The following is a 16,451-nucleotide window of genomic DNA, read 5'->3' on the forward strand; positions in this document are numbered from 1 at the left end:
GGCCTTCCTTTCCAGGGACGAGTGAAGGCACACTCAGTAAGAGCCATGGCAACCTCAGTAGCACACTATCGTTCAGTACTGATTGCTGACATCTGCAAACCTGTAATATGGACCTCTCTTCACACATTTGCAGCACATTACTGACTGGACAAGGAAGGATGTCAAGACTCTGCCTTTGGCCAATCTGTCTTGAAGAACTTATTTCCAGTATAATCCCAACTCCTTCCACATTCAATCTGCTGTGATTTTCAGGCTGCCTCATTTTTCCCAACAGTACACTAGTTGTTGTGCCTGTTGCACAAGTTGTACACTTTTGATCCAAACAAATATGAGTCAGCCTGTAGCTTGCTAATCACCCACATGTGAGGGCTACCATCCTGCTTGTCCTGGGAGAAAGCAGAGTTGCTTATCTGTAACAGCTGTTCTTCCAGAACAGCAGGATGTAGTCCTCACGAAACCCACCTGCCACCCCGCGGAGTTAGGTCTGAAACATTTTATTATTTTATTTTTTCGCTCGCACCTTTTGCTACAAACAAGGCTGAAGGGAGACCCCTGTGGCTCGAGGGATCATGGCATGCTGGGGGGCATGCCAGTCAAAAGTTCTAGAAACTTTGACAGAAATGTTTTCAGTGATAGGACTCTATCCAGTGACGTCACCCACATGTGAGGACTACATCCTGCTGTCCTGGGAGAACACCTGTTACAGGTAAGCAACTCTGCTTTACAGTGGGTTGTGGTAGAGCAAGACATGTGACTATATGACACCCAATTTCCTAAATGTGCAGCATCTTGAATATCCAACTCTGCTCCCACAGAGAAGTCAGCCATCTAGGATTCAGAAACCCAGGAATAAATGGATTACGGTGAGCTTTGGCAGAATAATACCTGTGATGAAAAGATGTTATGGTCACCGGCTGCGGCTGCCTGTGGCAGGCTCAACTCACGTCATGTCATGCTTGGCTCACTAACCCCAGTAGTGTACTTGGCTCACTAACCCCAGTACACTTATGGCGGTGGCCAGTTGCTGCCACCGCATTCCTCCTGGCTCTCTGTGCTCCACTTGGCAGCTGGGACGCCGCCAACCAGAGACCCTGGGACTCCCTAGGTGCACATGCGTGCCATCTGTCCTTCCTTTCAAGCGCCAATGGCAGGAATTTCAGGTTCATCCCCGGTTGATGACATCACAGGCCCGGGTTATTTAAGCTTCATCTCCAGCCATCACTAACCGACTTGGCAACGAGTTCCTTTTCTAAGGACCTGTTGTTCCTGCTCTTCGGATCTCTGGGCTTATCCACCCGGGTTCCTGTCTCAGCGCTTCCCACTCCTCGAGGCCTGGCTCAGCGCTACTTCACCTGGATTCTCCCTCAGTGCTTCCCGCTCCTCGGGGCCTGGCACAGTGCTACTTCACCTGGACTCTCTCTCAGCACTTCCCGCTCTTCGGGGCCTGGCTCAGCACCTCTACATGTGAGTCCCTACCACAGTGTCCTCTGCTCCTCGGGACTCCTTCGGCACTTCTACATTAAGGACCTTGTTCCAGTGCTTTTACTCATAAAGACCTGGCTCAGTGCTGTACTCTCCCAGACTGTGTCTCGGTGTTCCTGCTCCTCGGGGCACCTCCCAGCAGTTCTATCATACAAGGTCCTGTCATCACATTGCTGTGTCTCGAGCAGTACCTCTGCCCTACTTCTTTTCTGGCACCTGCTACAGCGGGTTCCCCACTCTAGCCCCTATTCAGCACATCACAGTTCAAGTCTCCGTACCTGCACCTCCTCATTCCGAGGCCACTCCCACGTGGTCCTGCTCTACACTCTTCGGAGCTGCAGTGGCCTTGCACCCCTTGAGACTTTCTCTCCTTCTTCCTCCAAGAGTGCTCCTGTCCTGTACTGTACCTAACCTCTTGGACACTCTCTGGGACCAGCCACACAGAGGTGCTCCTAAGTCCAGCTGGCCCCGGCATCCAAGGGCGCAACCTGTGGGGAACAAAGGCTGGTACTGGCAAAGTCCCAGCTTGCCTCTGTTCCCGGCCAGCCTCGCCTCCCATCGGTGGGAACCTGTGGGGCCCAACCCTTCAGGTAGCACAATCCCACCTCGGGCCAAGGGTCCACAATTCCTAACAGATTGCCACGTCCATGGACCTGGCGGAGGCCTCGGCAATTCAGGCCATTCCTGGCCTGGCACAGAAGATCATCGAACAGCAAAAGATCCTGGAAAACTTAGCGGCTGCAGTAGAGAATTTAAGTACCCAACTGGATGCCGCCATAGTGGTAACCACGCCATCTCCCAGACCCAACACCTCAGCCTCCATGCCGGTCTTACGGCCGACCGTTCCTTTGCCGGCACCTCCTTGTTTCTCTGGGAACCTGCTGTTGTGCAGGGGTTTCCTAAACCAATGTAATATGCATTTCTGCCTGTAACCAGCTTACTTCCTAGACGTTATCACTAACGACTGGAAAGTAAGCTCTCTCTCTCCTGGATGGCAAGGCCTTGGCCTGGGCCTGGGCCTCACCCCTTTGGGAGCATGCGGAACCGGTCCTCCGAGACCTGTCCGGTTTTCTTGCCTTGTTCTGCTCTGTCTTCGATGACCTAGGCAGACACTCCGCATCCGGATCCACGCTCCTTCATCTCCGGCAAGGTACCCGGACGTTGGCTGACTACGTCATAGAGTTCCGGACTCTGGCTTCAGAGCTTACATTGGGACCTTGAGTGTCTTCAAGCCATCTTTCTGGAGGGATTAAACTCTCGAATCAAAGACGAGTTGGCGGCCCATGAGTTGCCTTCATCCCTGGACTTGCTAATTGACCTCACTGGATGGATAGATCAGCATCTCCAGTAGTGTTCGCAGGAAGTCCAAGTTTCCAAGAAATCTATGGCGGGCTTGCGCTGTACTTGATGTTCTCCTTCCCCTAGGGTGGACTTTTGGCAAGTCTTGTGGGGGTCAGGAGGGTCCCTCAAGACCAGCGGGGGTCTGGGAGCGACCTCCTGCACTCGGGCCGTCAGCTGCCAGTATTCAAAATGGTGCCGATAGCCTTTGCCCTCACTATGTCACAGGGGCCCTCCTGCAGCCGACGGCCCGAGTGCAGGAGGTCGCTCCCGGACCCCCGCTGGACCACCAGGGACTTTTGGCAAGTCTTGTGGGGGGTCAGGAGGGTTCATTGGTCGGTGCCATTGGTCGGCCCCTGTCACATGGTAGGAGCACAAGATGGTGCCGGCCATCCATTGCTCCTACCATGTGACAGGGGCCGACCAATAGCACTGGTAGCCCCTGTGACATAGTAAGGTCAAAGGTATTGGTGCCATTTTGAATACCTTCAGCCGAGGGCGTGAGTGCAGGAGATGACTCCCGGACCCCCCACTGGACCACCAGGGAGTTTTGGTAAGTCTTGGGGGGGTTGTAGTTAATCCAATTTTAGCCAGGAAACAATTAAGAATGAACGCATTAACGTATCGGGGGCCCCTCTTGCTGAATGCAACGTATCTGCCCCCCGACGAATACGAATTCCGAATGCAACGTATGGCGTCCTTCTGCACATCTCCAATATGGCCATACCGGGCTATAACTTGTTAGGGAAGGGCAGAGAGGACTGAAAAGGGGGAGGATTAGCTCTTTATGTCAAAAACAATATCCAAGCAACTGAACTGCAAGAAATGTGGGGTAGAGAAGAAGCTTTATGGGCCATCTTAAAAAAAGATGATGGTGCGTCCCATTTTTTTACGGGAGTGGTGTACCGGCCTTCAACTCAAACAGAAGTACTAGACAGAGATCAGTTTGAACACTTCCAAAAGGTGGGAAAGAAGGGAGAAGTGTTGATTGTTGGGAATTTTAATCTGCTGGGCGTAGACTGGAGAATCCCTTCTGTGGAATCTACCGAAGTAGAGGGATAGTGTATGCCCGTCAAGGGCTCTGTTCAAAAAAATGGTAATAGAACCCACGAGGGAGGGAGTTATACTCAATCTAGTGCTCACTAATGGGGATAATATCTCTAATGTCTGGGTGGGTGCCCACCTAAGCACCAATGATAATCTAAAGGAATGGTTTGATATCACAAATAGGGTATAGAGAGGTCACACAAAGACCCGAGTTCTGAATTTCAAAAGTACGGATTTTGTTGAAATGGGGACGTACCTGGAGATAGAACTAGAAGACCTGGAGAAAATAAGAGAGGTGGAACAACTTTGAGCCAAACTAAAAGGAGCAATTACAATCTATATGTTAGAAAAGTAAACAAAAGTAAAAGAAATAAGAAACTGATCTGGTTCCCAAAAGACGTGGCTGATAAAATAAAGGCAAAAAAAGCAGCGTTCAAGAAATATAAAGGATCCCAAAAAGAGGAACACAAGGAAGAATATCTGGTGAAAGTGAGGGAGACGAAGAAATCAAGAAAGTAAAATGTCAGGCAGAAGAGAGGATTGCCAAAGAGGTAAAGCGAGGTGACGAAATATATCAGATATATGAGAAAAATATAGTAGTCCTGCTTCACAAGAGTGGGAGCAGAGAGAAGGCTGGAAACTACAGGCTGGTTAGCCTCACCTCAGTGATGGGATAATTAACGGAAACTTTGCTGAAGGAAAGGATAATGAACTATCTACAATATAATGTGCTGCTCAACCTGAGGCTGCATGGATTCACCAGGGAAAGGTCCTGGTTGATTTTTTTTTATTGAGTGACTAGTGAACTAGATCAGGGAAGAACCCTTGATGTGATTTACTTGGATTTTAGTACAGCTTTTGATACATTCCCACATAGGAGACTCGTGAACAAAATGAGAAGCTTGAGAGTGGGTGCCAAGGTAGTAGCATGGATTGCAAACTGGTTAACTGAACAGGAGACAGCGTGTAATGGTAAATGGAACCTACTCTGAAGAAAGAACGGTGTTAAGTGGACTGCGACAGGGATCAGTTTTGGGAATGGTAATTGTCAGGTTCTTGTGGCCTGGTTTGGCCTCTGTTGGAAACAGGATGCTGGGCTTGATGGACCCTTGGTCTGACCCAGCATGGCAATTTCTTATGTTCTTAATATCTTTGTGAGTGACCTGGTGGAAGGGATAAAAGGTAAAGTTTGTCTATTTGTGGATGATACTAAGATCTGCAGCAGAGTGGACACGCTTGAAGGAGTAGAGAGAATGAAAAGTGATTTAAGAAAGCTTGAAGAGTGGTTGAAGATTTGGCAGCTGGGATTCAATGCCAAGTAGCGCAGTCATTCATCTGGGGTGCGGCAATCCAGAAGAGCTATATGTGATGGGCCGTGAAAGACTAATGTGCATGGACTGGGAGAGGAACCTTGGTGTGATAGTGTCTGATGACCTGAAGGCAGTGAAACAATGTGACAAGGCGATAGCTAAAGCCAGAAGAATGCTGGGCTGCATAGAGAGAGGAGTAACCAGTAAAAAAAAAGAGGTGATAATGCCTCAACCTGGAGTATTGCGTTCAGTACTGGTGCCCGTATCTCAAAAAGGATAAAGACAGGATAGAGGAGGTCCAAAGAAGAGCGACCATATTGGTGAGAGGTCAACATTGGAAAACTTATGAGGAGAGGCTGAAGGATATGAATATGTAAACTCTGGAAGAGAGGAGGTGCAGGGGAGATATGATACAGACCTACTGATACTTGAAAGGTTTTAATGATGCACAATCGTCAAACCTTTTCTATTGGAAAGAAATCAATAGAACTGGAGGTCATGAAATGAAACTCCAGGGAGGATGACTCAGAACCAATGTCAGGAAATATTTCCTCATTGAAAGGGTGGTGAATGCCTGGAATGCCCTTCCGGAGGAGGTGGTGAAGAGGAAAATAGTGAAGGAATTCAAAGGGGCATAGGATAAACACTATGGATCCCTAAAGGCTAGAGGATGGAATTAAAGAAAAGAGTACATGGGGGGTAACTGGGGGTTATTTGCTGGTGTGGCAGTTGCTACTCTTAACAAATACAATATCAAGGCTTAATGCAACTCTATCATTGCTCTGTGCTTCAACAGCAGTGGGAAAAGGGGAATTGGTTTCAGACAGCAACCAACAAGGACCCTGACTTTTACGGTTTGGGGAACAAATAAACATGGGGCTAACTTGCTGATGCAGCTTTTACTAACCTTAAACATTAAGCCTGATACTTTTGATGCAGTTCAATCATTGCTCTCTGCTTCCATGGCAGGGGTTAGGGAAAATTGGATTCAGACAGCATCCAATGGCCCTGACTTTTACAGTCTGGGAAACTGATCAGCATGAGGGTAACCTGCACAGTGCAGAAGATACTGGCATAAGCTTGCTGGGCAGACTGGGTGGATCATTTGGTCCTTTTCTGCCGTCATTTCTATGTTTCTATGAGTGTGATAGACTGCCTAGGTGTATGTGAGGGAGAGAGAGCCACTGAATGTGAGATTACCTGAATGTGTGAATAAGAAGGGCAGAGAGCCACTGAGTGTGAGAGAGTGCCTCTGTATGTGTGAGGGACAGAGAGCCAGTGTGTGTGTGTGTGTGTGTGTGTGTGTGTGTGTGTGTGTGTGTGTGTGTGTGTGTGAGAGAGAGAGAGAGAAGAAGAAAGAGCCACCGAGTATGTGTGTGTGAGGTAAGAGTGTGTCTATGGAGGAGAGAAAGAGGATAAGGTTTGCACACCCTCCTCACACAACTAATCCAGGACAATCTCAAGGTAACTGGATATCAAAAGTTCCCAGGTATGAAGAGCAGAGGATTTTTTTAAATCTCTATTAGTTTTAATTGTTGGATGTTGTTTGATATGTCTTCTTTTTAAAAATATTTTATTGAGTCCTGAGAGTTAGTGTTGTTTTGATATGGCAGATTTGTGTCTTGGGGTAAACAGTATTCTTGGCAAGCTGTGATAGCTTTCATTGAAGCTATGTAAGTATTTTCCTAAAATACTCTACGTGAGCTATTGAGACAATATAGGACCCGTCTTTATATGTGAATATCTCTGATCTGACATTTGAAGAAGGGACCTATGTAGTTTCAAAAGCTGTTGTACAATATTTTTAGGTAAAAGTATTTATTTTGCAGGTATTTTTAGGTAGCCTGGCTTGTTCTGTATACCTAATAGGTGGTATATTGGTGTTTTAGGGCCTGATGTAATATTTGCATTGTTGCCTTTTTATACGTAAGGTTTTTACTGTTTGAGTACTGGCAGTTAGTGCTGTTTTGGTATGGGAGGTTTACTATATTGTAATTGTTTATTCTTGGCTTTCCAGGGGCCAAGCTCACACCCAATGCATATTAGAAAAAGCCTAATGCCATATGAGTTCCAACTGTCTTTTTTATGTTGGGGAAAGGGGACAGAGGGAGCGAGACAACTGAAGGGTTTTGGAGGGGAGTGAGTAGAGGAAACGGAGGGAGCAAGATTGATGGTTTGGGAGGGGGGAATTGAAAATGGAAAGAGGGCTGAGGGAGCGAGACTGAATCCCCAACTATAAATGTCATCCCCACACCTCTGGTGTGGTGTCTACAATGAAAAGCTTATGAGATGAGACTGGAGGTCTTAAATACATAAACCCTGGAGGGGAAGAGAGACAAGGGACATGACACAGACTTAAATAATTGAAAGATATTAATGATGCAAAAGAATCAAACCTTCTCCAGTGGAAAGGAAGCTGTAGAACTAGGGGTCATGATATCAAACTCCAAGGGTGTAGTAGACTCAGGAACTATGTCAGGAAATATTTCTTCAATCTAAAAAAGGAGCTGACCATCTTTTCAATGCTAACACAAACAAAATGCAAAGCCTATTACAATATCCACAACAGTAAAAAATATATTTTTTTATTTTTGGGAATGGTATCAGATTTTACTTGTGCCTAATCGACTTAATTCACAGGCTCTCTCGCAATGGGCTGCAACCTGTATTATCAGTAAAGCACTATTGGTCACCTCATTTACCTTTTCCCAAATATATTTTTTAGTGTTGTGGATTTTGTAACAGGCAGCACATTTTTGCATTTATATGTGTTAGGAAACATTTCTTCACAGAAAGGGTGGTGGATGCATTGACTGCCTTCCTGGAAGAAGTGGTGAAGACAAGAATAGTAATGGAATTCAAAAGGGCATGGGAGAAACAGAGGATCTCTATAGGCTAGAGGATAGACATGAAGAAATATAACATTTCTCTATGGGGGCTAGCCTGCATGGAGTGGTAATAACAGAAGGCATAAGGCTAACCTGCATGGAGTGGAAGTTTAGGGTATACCCTAAACAACTTGCTGGGTAGACTAGATGGACCATTTGAATCTCTATTTGCCGTTATTTACCACATTACTTGTGCAGATACACGTGGGCAGATTGGATGGTCCAAGTGGTTATTCCCTTCTGTTTCTGTGTACGAGGTGCCTTGTGCATGGCAGAGGCTCAGAAAAAAAAATGTTGTTAAATCTCCTGAGTGGGAGTGGCAGACCCTCACATTCCTTCTACCACCTAATCAGAAACTTAAATGCCCTGATTATTTATAGCCCCCTGGCACTGTTTGAGGTGGGGAGAGGAGAAAACTACAGCACTGGGAAGAGCTGCTGCCAGGTCTTGCATTTCAATCATTCCATTCTGCTTCTACTGTAGCCGTACTGTAGATTTATAGTACAAGGACATGGCACATGCATAGACATATAGCTGCAGGGTTGTCCATCCTTTTCAAACATGCAATTTTTTCTCGCTTGGGAGCCAGTGTGCAATTTTCGCACAGATATTGATTAACAGCACCAAAAATGTGCATTTTATGAGCAAGCTTCAAATAAGAACACTATAAGCTTACCTTGTTGTTGAATTTTTGAACACTGATTTAATAAGGTATTTAGTATTGTTTGCATAAATAGTGAATGTCTGCTCGCACACTTGATTTTCCAGTATAGAGTATTCTGGGTAGGTGTCCATCTTTTGAGTGATGTCAATTTCGTGTTTTTCATTCTTGAAAAAAGCTGTTTGTAGCAATATGTGCTACCAAACAGTGCAATGAATTTGGATAAGACTACAACAGAACATATTGATAATGCAATATTGAAAGGACATGCTCTTTGAAAGCTTTTTTCACATCATTATCATTGTGGATCTCAATTAGTTCCAGTTAGAACATATCATGAGCATCATTCTAAATGAATCTGCGAACCACTTCAATTTGTCACAGCATTCTCTGAAATTCACAAATATCTGAGTTTCTCTGTCAGGCAGCCAATCACTACAAAATACATGCTGTGGCCCACTGCCTTAGCATGCCTTGTTAATGATATAGTGAAATGGATAATGTTCTTTATATTCAACTATTTCTGAATCAATTCTAGCTTTTGAGTGAATTCTTGGATGCGCCTAAACAGTTAACTGATTGTTCCATTATTTGTAGCTTCATATTCTAGTTTGCAAGATACTTAAAGACGAATTTTCAAAATATTGTGCGAGTAAAAATGAGCAAATACTTGCATAAATAGCTTGTACTCATGTATATACTATTTTCTAAATCAGAAATATACACATATAAATAGGATTTGCGCATAAATATGTGCATGTGTATAAAACGGGCATGGCCTAGGGGGATGTCGGGGCCACCAGTTATGCATGTAAGTTGCTACTTTATAAGACTTACACATGTAGATTTGGCAGTTTACTTGTGTATATTTACACCTGCTCATTATCTGGCAAAAGTGATATTAAACATTTTTATTGTGAAGTACTGAGTGGGTGGGAGAGGGGATCTGAGAGAACTAGAGGGGATGCTAGGGAGTCCATAAGAAACTCCCTCAAACCACCTGAAAGGAGCGGCCACAGGTATCTGGCCCGGTCCAACTTAAGGATCAGCACCGCAAGGGATTCTGGTCCAGGGGAGCTCCCTTTAGCCTGGCTTAAGTTGACAGGGCCCAGGGAAGCAGAGAGAGAGCTACCATGCGTAAAGATCTCCCATATCAAAGAACTGTGCCAATCCTGAAGTAAGGTGAGATTTATTGTTTATAGTACTCCTGAAGTGAAGATGTGCTGCCACATTTTGTGTTGAAGCTGTTTTCACTGTAAATAATGTGCTCTTAAGCAACAGCCAGAGTCCATATCTTGTTTCCTCTGGCTGCAATCAAGCTGTCTATCGCTCGAGCCACCACCTAATTCATGGATTTTTCTCTGTGCAAGACAGAGAAAGAGCCCAAGTTTCCCAGGGGAGGACAAGAAAGTGAAAAAGCTGATTGTGTATGCCCTTCCTAAAGGAGTAGGTTTGGGAAAGCAGAAAGTGCTGCTAAAGGCACGGATACCCTATCATATGGTAAGGGCAAAGGGCCATTGGCGCCATTTTGATTAGTGGCAGCCGATGGCCCAGGAGCGGGAGATCGTTCCAGGGACCCCCACTGGACCACCAGGTACCTGTAAAAAGTTTTTTGGGGGATCGGGAGGGTGGGGGAAGCTAAGGTATTAGTTTTAAAGGGTCAGGGTGGGTTTTTTGCTTATCGGCTCGGGTGCAGCCGATAAACAAAACTGCGATTGGGCCCAATGAAAAAAAAACCACATGTGAATCGGAACCGGAATCCGAACCGATTCCGGTTCCGATTCACATCTCTAGCATGTAATGGACGCCCAAGTCATTCGCAGTTGTATTTGTTGGTTGCTAGTATTTAATTATTATGTTTTAGATCTTACTTTGTCTTAATTTATTATTCATCAGTTGGATTAGCAATTGCCTTTGTGGTAAGTTATTTGAAATCGTTAGTGGACAGTATCTCTTTCTGGAATCTTGAATCACAAAGTTGGTTCACAACCAGAAATGTAACTGAGGTAGTCAATGTTTTGTTTTTCATTCACAGTTCCGATGAGCTGTGCCCGGCATCATAATTTGAAAAGGTGGGAGGCAATGCGGATGGTGTTGGAAAGAAGGAGCAGGAGAAAAGACCAGAGGAAAAAGAAAGTTGGCAGAGGTAGAGAGAGAGAGGCAGCTGGACAGGAAGAGCAGGCAGGGCCCAGTGGTATCCATGCGCCACAAAAGCAAAGCCATGAAGTGCGCTTCTCTGACGCGGAGAGGGATCTGCTGTGCTGGCGCGTCGGTGAGAACTATACCAGCCCTGTTTAAATCTAAGGCTCCTGAGTCAATTAGGAAAAGGATTTGGCCGAGGACAGCAGTTGATGAGGACACGCGATGTAAAACAAATACAGTACCGCTGGTGTGGCACACGCAGGGAGGTAAAGGAAAAGGTGGCCAAAATAAGAGGCGTCACAGCGCAGGACAGGGGGTGGTCCTGCATGCACTGTTGTTTTTGACTCCCCCCCTCCCCTTTAGGAGTTCATCCTGTGCACTCTGCGCCCTGAGGTGGTGGATGGGGGGTTGATGCACCCTACAGCTGTGACTCAGAGTGTACAAAAGGTACAATTTTTGAACAGGCTTCTGGGTTTGCATTTGATAGATTCTGACTTATCCAGCTTTGCTGCTACGTAGCCAAGTAATTCGTAAAAGCTGGATATGTCTTAAAAGTGCTACTTATCTGGCTAAGTAACATATTTGGATAAGTCTTAGACTTCCATGGTGTCAGGGTCTAAATTAAATGCAAGACAACAGCCACACTTTTCAGTGAAGTTTAAACAAAAAAAAAAATCCAACAATAACATATGTTCTCTGACTTAGAAGTTGCAGAAGAAAAAAGAAAGCAAGATAGTACAAAAAATGTGCTTTTCCTTGCTAGGGAACCAAAGGAAAGAGATTCAGTACAGTTCAGTGTGGGCTAGTGTGACTCAGATACAGACTTCAAACCAAAGAAATGTGCCAGCAGAGGGCTTCCTGTTGGCTAGAACTTAAAAACAGCTAGATAAACAGGGTGGATCTATCTGATAGCCAATAGCTATCTGAGTGTGCATAACCTCGCCCACAATATCTGAGAAAACTAACTTCCATTGAGTCAAAATAGCTCGCCTCAGGGTCCAAGAGTTCAAAAGTTATCATCCCTGTGATGTTAACTAGGAATGCCAAGTGATTCAATCACACATCATCGTCCAAGGAGCTTACATCTTTTCCTTTGTTTGCCATTAAGATTTTTATTTCTTCAAGCAGCAACCAGAGCCTAGTTATTGTGGCTGCCTTGCTGAGCAGGTGAATATGGCTGAAATATAACATATGAAGGTGCAGCTCACTTTAAAGACTTTATACGTGAAAATATATCTATGTGCTTTTCTGACAGTGGACCCACATCACGGACACAATAGAGATTTTTCCCGCGGTCCCTGAAGCAGGCAGAGCGCTGCCGAAACATGGCCATTGTTGGGCAAGTGGAGCTGGACCCATGAATAGCGGCAGCAAGTAGCATTTTGAAGACAAGATAAGTACCCAATAAAGGATAATGATAAGCGAATGGTGGGCCAGACCGCATACAGGGAAAACAAAAGCACAGACAATTGAATAAAAATTGTAAAATTGAAATTTAAAAAGAAAATTGTTGCACAAGAAAATTAAAGAATAAAATACGGTAGCTATTCAAACAGGCCAGCTACAGAGTGGTTGGTCTATTAATAGCAACTGCACACAAACCACATATCAGGGGGGTTCCTTGACATTTGGAGGTTGAAGAATTGAAATATAACATCATCATGTTCTGACCCTATCTCTTTATTTATTTAAAATATTTGTAGACCATGCCCTCCAAAGTCTGGGGTGGGGAACAGTACAATATATACATAATAATACAAACAGAAAATCAACAAAACATACATGCTGTATGTCATTAATACATACTTATAAAGGGGTAGATTTTTTAAAAAAGCGCGTTCGCGTACTTTTGTTTGCGCACCAGGCGCAAACAAAAGTATGCTGGATTTTATAAGATACGCGCGTAGCCGCACGTATCTTCTAAAATCCTGGATCGGCGCGCACAAGGCTGCCGATTTTGGGCAGCCGGTGCGCGCCGAGCCGCGCAGCCTGTCACCGTTCCCTCCGAGGCCGCTCCGAAATCGGAGCGGCCTCGGAGGGAACTCTCTTTCGCCCTCCCCTCACCTTCCCCTCCCTTCTTCTACCTAACCCACCCCCCCGGCCCTATCTAAACCCCCCCTTATCTTTGTCCGTAGATTTACGCCTGCGAGAAGCAGACGTAAATCTACACGCGCCAGCGGACTGCTGGCGCGCTGTGCTCCAACCCGGGGGCTGGTCCGAAGGCCTGGACCATGCCCCCGGGCTGGTGCCACGCCCCCGGCCCCGCCCCCGAAATGCCGCGTCATCGGGTCCCGCCCCCCGACACGCCCCGGCACGCCCCCTTCCAAAAACCCCAGGACCTACGCGCATCCCGGGGTTCTGCGTGCGCCGGCAGCCTATGGAAAATAGGCGCGCCGGCGCGCAAGGCTCTGCTCGTGTAAATCCAGGCGGATTTACGCGAGCAGGGCTTTTAAAATCCGCCCGAAAGTGTTCATAGTTAATAAAGTTTCTGATAAAATAGCAAAATGGTAATCTGATATTTCAGATGCCTCTTTAAATAAAGCAGTTTTTAAGGCTTTCTTAAAATCTTTCATCACACATGACTTCCAGACCTGTGTTGGAAGAGCATTCCATATGATGGGACCTATGATTGAAAAAGCTCTATAGCGTGTTTCTGACAGATGTGCTTCACAGGGAAAGGGATGATCAGGAGATTGTGGCTAGATGAGGGTAGAACTTGAACAGGGGCATGAATTCTCAGGGCTGAATTGATCCATGGAATATTTGTGTGTGTCAAAAGGATAAATATATCGAAGCATAGCCTCTTAATTCATTATTAAGTTAGATGTGTATGTTATGGATCAAAACCTAATATAAGAACAAAACAAATTCAAATTAATCAGTGAGAAGATTCCATCATTGCAATACCTCCCTGCATCTAGTAATCCCTATATATACTATTACTATAATATTCCCACTTTATTATTAGGTAATATGCAATAGTCAGAACACAAACAACTTAAGTGTTCAGACATTACATAGAAACATATTTCACTGAACTGACACATAAATTCATTCATTGCATGCTTCAGGTGTCATGACACACAAATAACACTAAAAGACAAAAACAATTAACACATATTTGAGCTCAAAAATTAGACCAAAAAGTGTTTGCATTGATCCAAAATAAAACAAAAGTCAGAATTAAAATAGATCTGTTTAAAAATGAAAAGAAATCAAACTGGCAAAATGTCATCTTCAAGCATTACATCTCACATGGCAGAGTCAACCTGGAAAAATATGTCTGGCATACAACAAAATTAAGGTAATGGTTACATTGAAATTACAGTTCCATTGAAACTAAACATTCTGATATGCCTTAATTCAGCAAATAGCAGTCATGAAGCTACTTTGTTTCTATTGTTATGCCTCTAGGAGGCACTACCACAAGTTGTGGTATAGAATAATACCCAGCTTTAGTTTTTAACCTGTCGTTGAAGTTCTCTATAAAGGCAAGGGCTTGGGGTCTGTAAGGGGTGTGGAACCTGAGCGAGATGCTAACGCCTACTACATCATTCGCAAAGTGTGTCCCTTGATCACTATCAATTGATTCTGGAATTCCATATCTTGGAATAAATTTTCTCAGCAGAATCTTAGCTACAGAGATTGTATCTGCCTTCACTAGTGGGAAAGCCTCCCCCCACCCTGAGAAACAGCAAATCATTGTTAGTGTATACTTGTAATTTTGACATAAAAGCAATTCCATAAAATCAATTTGGAATTGCAAGAAAGGGCCTAGGGGGCACTTTAGGTGTGCAGGTGTAATGACTAAACCTTTGGATGCTTTGTAATAACCAAAGCCCTGACTGCTGAGACCAACCTCCACCAGTAATACCATGCCAAGGAATGCTCGTAATTTTTTCAATGTCCCAGGGACCTATACTTTCAAAGCAGCCTCATTTCTCCCAGTAGTCATTTAATACTGGCCAGGATTTATTTTTGTGTTATTAACTCTAATTATAGACACATAGAAAAACAGGGGTGTGATACATCTGCTATCATTGACAAATACTTTTAATATTGAATATCTATATAAATAAAAATGTAAATGTTCGTTTGTTCAAAATCTTATATCTCTGAAAGTTCTTCACCGATTGCTTTGAAATTTTGACACAATGTTGCATTCGATTTTACACATGTTTTTATATACCTATATTATATAGATGTCATACCTGTGACAGGTAAAAACATGCTTTTTGGGAAAAACAGCGCCATCTGTTGGACGTAAAAGCAACACACGCTATCTACAATATAAATGGGCTCTGACCGACAGACTGCAAATGTGCAGTAGAGAGCAGCTCTACCTCACATGTGCGGACCATAGAGCTCTGCACTATGTGCTGGGTATCACAGAGGGGAGGAGAAAAGGGCAGACGAGTCACCGCTCCGAGAAATGGCTCAGCCCGTTCCTCCACCGCTGGGGAAGGGGGGAGGGAGTAGGGACTGCCAGACAGTTACACACAGGAGAAGGAAAGGGTAAAAGAGTCGCTGAGCCAGACTGTCCACTGCTGGGGAAGGGGAGGAGGGAGTTGGGACGGCCGAGCAGAGCTAATGTGCATTGTGAAATTTAACCAGACTGAGCCACAGCAACGCGCTCTGAGAAACGGCTCAGCCCGTTCCTCTGCTGCTGGGGAAGAGGGGAGAGAGTAGGGACTGCCGGACAGTTACACACAGGAGGAGGAAAGGGTAAAAGAGTTGCCGAGCCAGTCCGTTCACCGCCGGGGAAGGGGGGGAGGGAGTTGGGATGGCCGGAGCAGAGCTAATGCACATTATGAAATTAAACCAGCCTGAGCCACGGCAACGCGCTCCAAGAAACGGCTCAGAGCGTTCCTCCACCACTGGGGAAGAGGGGAGGGAGTAGGGACTGCCGGACAGTTACACACAGGAGGAGGAAAGGGTAAAAGAGTTGCCGAGCCAGTCCGTTCACCGCCGGGGAAGGGGGGGAGGGAGTTGGGATGGCCGGAGCAGAGCTAATGCACATTGTGAAATTAAACCAGCCTGAGCCATGGCAACGCGCTCCAAGAAACGGCTCAGAGCGTTCCTCCACCACTGGGGAAGGGGGGAGGGAGTAGGGACTGCCGGACAGTTACACATAGGAGGAGAAAAGGGTAAAAGAGTCGCTGAGCCAGTCCGTCCACCGCCGGGGAAGGTGGGGAGGGAGTTGGGACGGCCGGAGCAGAGCTAATGCGCATTGTGAAATTAAACCAGACTGAGCTACGGCGATGCATGGCCGGGAACATCTAAGAACATAAGAACATAAGAAAATGCCATACTGGGTCAGACCAAGGGTCCATCAAGCCCAGCATCGTGTTTCCAACAGTGGCCAATTCAGGCCATAAGAACCTGGCAAGTACCCAAAAACTAAGTCTATTCCATGTAACCATTGCTAATGGCAGTGGCTATTCTCTAAGTGAACTTAATAGCAGGTAATGAACTTCTCCTCCAAGAACAAATTCCAGAGTTTAATTGTGCGTTGAGTAAAAACGAACTTTCTCTGATTAGTTTTAAATGTGCCCCATGCTAACCTCATGAAGTGCCCCCTAG

This window comes from Rhinatrema bivittatum, chromosome 2, assembly GCF_901001135.1.
Source record: "Rhinatrema bivittatum chromosome 2, aRhiBiv1.1, whole genome shotgun sequence".
In the NCBI taxonomy this organism is placed as follows: domain Eukaryota; kingdom Metazoa; phylum Chordata; class Amphibia; order Gymnophiona; family Rhinatrematidae; genus Rhinatrema; species Rhinatrema bivittatum.